Raw genomic sequence first — 7,869 nt, 5'->3', positions numbered from 1 at the left:
ATCTCAGAACTGACAATTCATAAGTTCAGGCAAGCACCAACAGGCCCAGGCATGAAGCCCTGCTAAGAATGGACTTTTTGTCACTAGACAACCTTGCCTCTCTACTGTTGCTGACCACATTGTTCTATTCTTTGTCTAACTACAACTACATATATCAAGGTTTAGCATCACTTCCTTGAATCTCCTCCTAGAGGAAACCTCAGCTCATGGGGCTAGTTTCCATCCTCCAGTGGAATATAGAAAGCTTTTTGCTTATGACCACTGGTTTTGCTTTTATTTCATTTTATTTTTCAGAGTTAACTGTGCTTGTAATCACCTGAGTGAGCCCTTTAGTATTTTTATAATTAACAGCAGTTGCAAAACCTTTATAATTCTTCAGTCATTTGTTTTCAGAGTTGATACTTCATACCAGAGGAAAAATACAGATAATAACAATAATACTTAACATTTATATAAAACTTACTGTGTACCAGGCACTATACAAAGTAATTTACAACTATTTGATTTAATCTTCACAACAAACCTGGAAGGTAGGTGCTGTTATTATCCCTCTTATACACATGTGGAAACTGAGGTAAATGAAAGATAAATGACTTGTCAAGGGTAGTAAACTAAATGACTATTAACAGGTAGTAAGTGACTGAGCCCAGATCTGAATTCAGGTCTTCCTAACTCCAGGCTGAGCACTCTATCCACTGTGTACCTAGTTGCCTCAGATTCAGGTTGAAACCTTGAGGTTCTGAAGACAGAATTTGAAATTAGGGACAATTTGAACCAATTATATGCTAGAAAATGTTTAACAAGCATCCTTCTGCCCCCAAAATTATGCACTTAGAAAAGTTTTAAATTTGATGTGCATTACTAATATTTTTTGCATTACTTTCTTTAGTGCAGAAAATCAACAGCAAAATAAATAAAAACTGAGGCCATTCTCTGCTAATTCCCTCTTCTCCTCTCTCTTTCATTTCATATCACTAATATGCCATCAACAATTATCTCCTTTATTCCTGTCTCATGCGATGAGGTCACTTTTTTCTCAATCCTCATTCTGTTTGACCTCTCTGTTGCTTTGACACGAGCACTCTTTTCTCCTTGTTACTTTCTTCTTTTTAGGTTTTTGGGACACCACACTCTTGGTTCTTACCCTGTTTATCTGAGTTCTCTTCTCCTCCCTCCTTTGTTGGATCATCATACAGATCATGTCATCTCATCACGGGAATTGCATGGGGTTCTGCCCTATGCTCTCTTCTTTTCTTTGTCCATCATACGTTATTTGGTCATCTCATAAATTCTCACCAATTTAACCATTGTTCAGCTATTCAGTCATGTCCAACTCTTCATGCTCCATGGGCAAAGCACACCAGATCCTTCTCTGCTATCTTTCAAACTCTCTCCAAGTTGTTGCTCATTTTTTACATGACAATATCTATTCATCTCATTCTCTGTCATCCCCTATTCCATTTGCTCTCAGTCTTTCCCAAGATCAAAATCTTTTCCAATGAATCATCTATATCATGTGGCCAAAGTATTTAAGCATTAGTTTTTGTATTTCACCTTATAGGTAAAAGCCTGAACTAATATTTTTAAATATTGATTCATTTGGCCGCCTTCCTATTCAAGGGACTCTCAAAAGTGCATGAGACTCATGAAACATGAAGAAAAAAATAGAACAAATGAAAAGTAAAAAAAATAGAAGAAAATGTGAAATAGTTAATCAGAAAAGCAACTGATGTGGAAAAGAGATTGAGGGGAGATAATTTAAGAATTATTGGACTACCTAAAATCCATGATTAAAGAAAAATATAAAGGAATACAATGTTGATATTATGTGAGGTCTGATTGAAAAGAAACTGCTGATTCCCTCCAATTAAAGCGTCATGATCTTCTGTTATATGTATGAATATACATGGGATATATATAAATACACACACACACATGCTGATCTGCATACATACACATTGGGAGGATCATCTACATAACAGATATGTTAGTGTATAAACACATATACTTATATATTGAATGTACATGCAGGTAGGTATGTTTTCCACATGCACGTGTATGAAAATGCTATGGGATACATAATAAATGTTCAATAATACCTGATCTGTGTCATGTTTCACAACTACAAAGAAATTAGTCACCGTGGACAAAACATATAAACCATTAAAGGGATACATCTTCCCTCTATAGCTGCAAGCAACAGAAATAGGAAAGATTCTCAGGAACACAAAGGAAATTAGATAGATAGATAGGATAGATAGATAGATAGATAGATAGATAGATAGATAGATAGATAGATAGAAAGGGTTAGATGTTCACTGTGAATTAGGAAGAATCCACAGACCTTGAAAACTTTGTCAGCCTGATTCTTCAAATTTTGCAGCCTCATGCTTCATCTGTTATTCTAAGTGGTCTCCTTGTACTCCGTGTTCTTGAGTTCTCTCTCTAAGTCACTCTCCATGTGGCCTGTCTGAATGAGGAGTTTTATGTGTGCTCTCGTACTCCTTTTTCTCACTGTGTCTCTTGCACAGTAATACATGGCTGTGTCCTCAGCTTTAAGGGAATTCATTTGCAGATGCAGCACGTCGTTGCTGTAGTTCAGGGAGATGGTGAATCTGCCTTTCACAGAGTCTGCATAGAATGTTTTTCCTACGTTACTATAAATAGATGCGTGCCACTCGAGTCCCTTCCCTGGAGCCTGGCGGACCCAGCTAATGTAATAGATGCTGAAGGTGAATCCAGAAGGTTTGCAGGAGAGGGAAAGAGATCCTCCAGGCTGTCTCACACCACCCTCAGACTCTACCAGGTGAACCTCACAATGGACACCTGCAAACAAAGAGTCATTGAAGACAATAGTCACACAAATACACTACTTCAAAGAGTGTATCCTTGGTCAAAAAACAAAAAAAAAAAACTACCTCGTAAAAGAGTCAGAATGAAAATTCCATTCTGTCCAAAACTCATTGTTCAGGCCCCACAGTGTCAGTTCTTAGGACAGAAAGTCCACACAGAAGAAAAGCTCCTCTCCCAGATCTGCAGACACAGGTTTTTTCTGGTTTTCATCCCTAGAGGAAGGAGCCCAATTTGCATGTCTTCCTCTGTTTAGTGTGAGGAAGAGCAACTGCCTCGCAGTGGGATGAGTCCCCATCTCTGAGCTGCAGGGAGGTTTCCCTCAAAATTAGTTCTAAAATCCAGGGGAAGGTTAGTGACACTGAGAATCCAAATATTATCGGTAAGGACTCAGTGTCTATCCTTCTCCATCACTCCAATCTACCTTCAGTACCAAGAGATTGCTCATTAGGCTTTTCTATGTTGCTGTTATTTTCCCAGCTTGTCTCAATGCCATTTCTAATTAGGAAAGCACTCTCAGCTTTTTGTCGTTTTTTATCTTCAGCAGATATTGTATCTACCTTAAGATGGTTATTGTGGAATTTCTGAGCTTACTCTTGCCACTTACGCATGCTGACAGAGCTACTTTTTGTTCATTCTCTTTGTAATTAGATTCTACATGCACTCTGTGTACCACCAAACCCATTCAAGGTCCCTTATATCCAGCTTATGCTGTGTTGGCATGAGAGGGGTCATTGTGAAGTTTTCAACTGAGCACTTATACTTCAGAAATCAGCAGACACTCAAAATCAGGGATTGTCTTTAATTGATTTTTGCATTGTTTAGACAACAATAGGATAGAGAAAAAAGTTAATAATGTAGATTAAACTTAAAAGTTCATAGTGCATTCATTTTTCTCCCCTGGAGAGCTGGTGTTAAAAATCTTAACAGCACACCCAAGCTCACATCCCTCTGAGCTGGAGGAATTGAGGCACGAAATGGTCAGGAATGAGAAAGCCCCCTGCGTCTCAAGGATACTCCAAGAAGTCCCATGTTTTGTTTCTCAAGACTCACTGTGTGTGGTGACACAGTGACACCACATCCCCTGGGGAATATTTATGTCTTCTATAGTATCTGGGGAAAGGTATAGCCTGAGCCTCAGATTGCAGAGACCTCCATAGCAGAGCAACCGAATCTGCTGCAACCTACTCTAGACAGTGATGTCAGTCGAGACATTTTTTTGTCTTGTGTCCAATTTACATTCATACTTTACTTACTGGGGAAGAAGTAATTCTCATCAGGGACCATTAGAATGCTGGTTTGTATTTTTACCTAAGTTATCCTCCAGTCAGGCTTTGAGACTGTCAAGTTTTATATGTTGTAAAGCATGACCTGACTTTTCTCTGTTTCTTTCTGTTTTATTTTCTTCCCCTAGTAGAGACCTTACATTTGAATTCTCCTGTGATTGCTACATATCTTGTAGGAAAAGGAACAATTTAAAGCAGCTTATAGAATATAGTTAAATTTTTGTTCCTACAAAATATATCTTGGCCTCTCAAGCCTGAAAAGTCTCTCTCACCCTCTATTATCTTCAAGCTGTCTTTCCAAATCTTTTCCTTTTCACTAACTTCTAGGAAATGTATATACGTGATACCTTCCTTTAAGGTACTTCTCAACCCTCTGTAATCTGTTTTCTGACCTTCTCACTCAGATCATCTAAAATTCTGTACTCGACTCTCGATGTGTGTCTCAGTTTTCTTCCTTTATTTAGACTTCAGATGAAAATAAGCGACAAGTGTCAGCTGGTTTTGTTTATAAAATAGTTACTTGTACACCTTAATTGTGTGACATGATTTTCTCTAATCTTTCTTTTCCTTTCTCCCTTGGGTGAATATTCTTCTTTCTCTCTCCATTCTTCTCGGGATCATTACGACATAACAGAACCACTCTCACCTTCTTTTAATTAAACTTCCTCCATAGGGACACAACCTCCCCATATTTAAACATAAGAAGTTTGTCCCTGATTAGTCTTTATGTTTATGCTTATGACAAAAGGAGAAGGGAGGACAGGGAGAGGGGAGAACATAGAAGGCATCCATACAGTACCTATTATAGTCCCAGAATTGTACTAACTGCTTTTTACAAATGTCTATTTTTATCCTAATGATAATCCTATGATAAAGCTGCATTAATTATGCCCATTTTATAGTTAGGTAAACCAAGGCAAAATAAAATGAACTGATTCACCCCAGAGTTACAAAGCTGATATCTGTGGCCAGTTTTGAATTCAGATTTTCCTTATTCCGGGCCCAACATTTTATCCATTGTGCCACTGGCTGTCTGTAGGAGATGGTTTCAGAGAAACAAGATTTTTCATTCATGTTTGCATTTTTCTTTCTCTTAACTCCTGTATTTCACCTTCAATGTTTCTTCATGACTTTGTTCTTTTTATCAGAAATTCTTTAAAGTCCTCTATGTAATTGAAGATTCATATTTTTCCCATTTAGTGTTTTATTCAGTTTTGATGAGTAAGGTGTTGTTGGCTGTAAACTTTTAGGAAGAGTTTATTTCAAGCTTTCCACTTCTTTATAGTGGTGGCTGTTAAATTATTTGTGATCCTGACTTGCACTCCTCAGTACTTGAATTCTTTCTGGTTACCTGTATGATTTCTTTTTTCCCCTTAACTACCTGGAAGCTCTGGATTTTGACTGTAATATTCCTGGAAGTTTGAATTTGGGGTTTTCTTTGAAGAGATGACCACTGTATTTTTTCTAATTCTATTTTGCCCTCTGGTTCTTTTTTATGATATAGATTTCTTTTTTTTATATTTCTTTTATTTTTTTTCTTCCCTCTCCACCCTAGAGATAGCTATCATTGAACACAAATAAGTATACATATGTAAAATTATTCTATACATCAATTCTTTCTCTAGATGCAGATGGCATCTTTCTACACATGTCCTTTGTAGTTATTTTGGGTATTTATGATAACAAAATAACTTAATTGCTCAAAGTTGTTCTTAAGACAATATTGGTAGAGGGGCACCTAGGTGGCTCAGTGGATAGAGCGCCGGTCTTGAAGTCATGAGGACCTGAGTTCAAATCGGGCCTCAGACCAAACACTTGACTCTTGCTAGCTGTGTGACCCTGGGCAAGTCACTTAACTCCAATTGCCAAAAAACAAAACAAACAAAACAGATATTGCCTTAGACGAAACACTTGACAATTGCAATTTCCAGGTTTTGCGACCACAAAGAGAGCTGCTGTAAACGTTTGAGATGCATAGATTCTGTTCCTTTTCCCTAATTATCTTCAGAAATAGACCAAGCAGAGTTATTACTGCCTCCAAGGATATAGGTAGTTTAATAACTCTTTGGACATAAATCCAGATTGCTTCCCAGAATGGATGTATCATTTAGCAATTCCACCAAGAATGAGTTAGTGGCCCAATTTTTCTATATCCCCTCCAATATTTGTTGCTTTCCCTTTCTATCACTTTAGCCAGTTTGGTGGGTGTAAAATGATCTTGCAAGATAGTTTTAATTTATATTTCTCTAATCAATGGTTATTAGAGCATTTTTATAAGATTATAAGCTGTTTTGATTTCTTCTTCAGAAAACTGTCTGTTCATATTCTTTCACCATCTAACAATTAAGAAATGGCTGGTATTCTTACATATTGGAAAAAGTTCTTTATATATTTTAAATGTGAGACCTTTATAATGTAAACTGTCTATAAAATATTTTTCTAATTTTCTATTTTCCTTCTGATCTTGGCTACATTTGTTTTATTTTTAAAAATACTTTTTAATTTAATGTATTTAAAGTGAATAGTTTTCTTTATGTTAAATTAATTTAGTGTAATATAAAAGTTAACATTTTTCACTTCATGTAAAGTGAAATGATTAATTTTATACCAAACTTTGCTCTCTATCTTTATTTTATTCACAAGTTATTCACTTATCAATAAGTCTGATAATAATGTGTTCCATGTCCTTCTAATTTTCTCATAAAAGCAATTTTTGTATCTAGGTATATGTCCATTTTGACCTTATTTTGGTAAATGGTGTAAGATATTATCTATGCCCAGTTTCTGCCATTCTGTTTTCTACTTTTCTCAAAATTTTTCCCAAAATCTTATCCCCAAATTTTAAGACTTCCTACTTGTCCAATACAAAGTTATTGTGCTTATTTGCTGCTGTAAAGTGGATGCTTATTCAATTCTATGGATCTGCTTTGCCTTTCTTGGCCAGCACCAGATATTTTGATAATTGCTGCCTTATATTATAGTTTAAGATGCAGTGCTGCTAAATTTCTTTCCTTTAAATTTTTTTCCATTATTACCATCGATATTCTTGACTTTTTCTTTTTCCAAATCCACTTATTATTTTTTTTTAATTCAGTAAGAATATTTTTGGCAACTTAATTTGGATGGCATTGAATATATAAATTAGTTTGGGTAAAATTGTCATTTTAACTATATTGGCCCTGCCTTGCCATGAACAATTAATATTTTTCAAATTATTTCAATCATATTTTATTTGTCTAAAAAGTTCTTATAATTTTGTTTGTATAGCTCATGAGTCTGTTTTGACAGCTGTACACTTGGGTATTTTATACCGTCTAGAGTCATTTTAAATTGGTTATTTTTACTATCTCTTCCTTCATGGTTTTATTTGTTAAATAGAGGAGTGCTGATGATTTCTATGGATTAACTTTATATCCTACTAATTTGCTAAAATTATTCATTGTTTCAACTAACTTTTTAGTTGAGTCTTTGCAATTTTCCAAGTATAACATCACACCTTCTGCAAAAACGAAATAACTTTATTACCTCAATACGTATTCTGATTTCTTCAATTTCTTTTTCTCTCATTATTATTGCTAACATTTCCAATACAATCTTGAATATTATTGATTACAATGGGCAGTCTTGTTTCAAGACCGATCTTACTGGCAAGGGTTCTACTTTATCCCTCTTACAGATAATGCATACTGATAGTCTTAGATGAATGCTATCTATCAATTTAAGGAAAAAATCA

General features: G+C 35.6%; 1 pseudogene; it reads right to left on the bottom strand.

Moving 5' to 3' along the window:
- Positions 1-2,404: 2,404 nt before the first annotated feature.
- LOC110204289 (immunoglobulin heavy variable 3-23 pseudogene) lies at positions 2,405-3,461 on the bottom strand (annotated as a pseudogene).
- Positions 3,462-7,869: the final 4,408 nt, after the last annotated feature.

This window comes from Phascolarctos cinereus, unplaced genomic scaffold, assembly GCF_003287225.1.
Source record: "Phascolarctos cinereus isolate Bilbo 61053 unplaced genomic scaffold, phaCin_HiC Scaffold_215;HRSCAF=799, whole genome shotgun sequence".
Classification (NCBI taxonomy): Eukaryota; Metazoa; Chordata; class Mammalia; order Diprotodontia; family Phascolarctidae; genus Phascolarctos; species Phascolarctos cinereus.
Note: the sequence above shows the minus strand (reverse complement) of the source record. Positions and strands in the feature narration are given on the sequence as shown.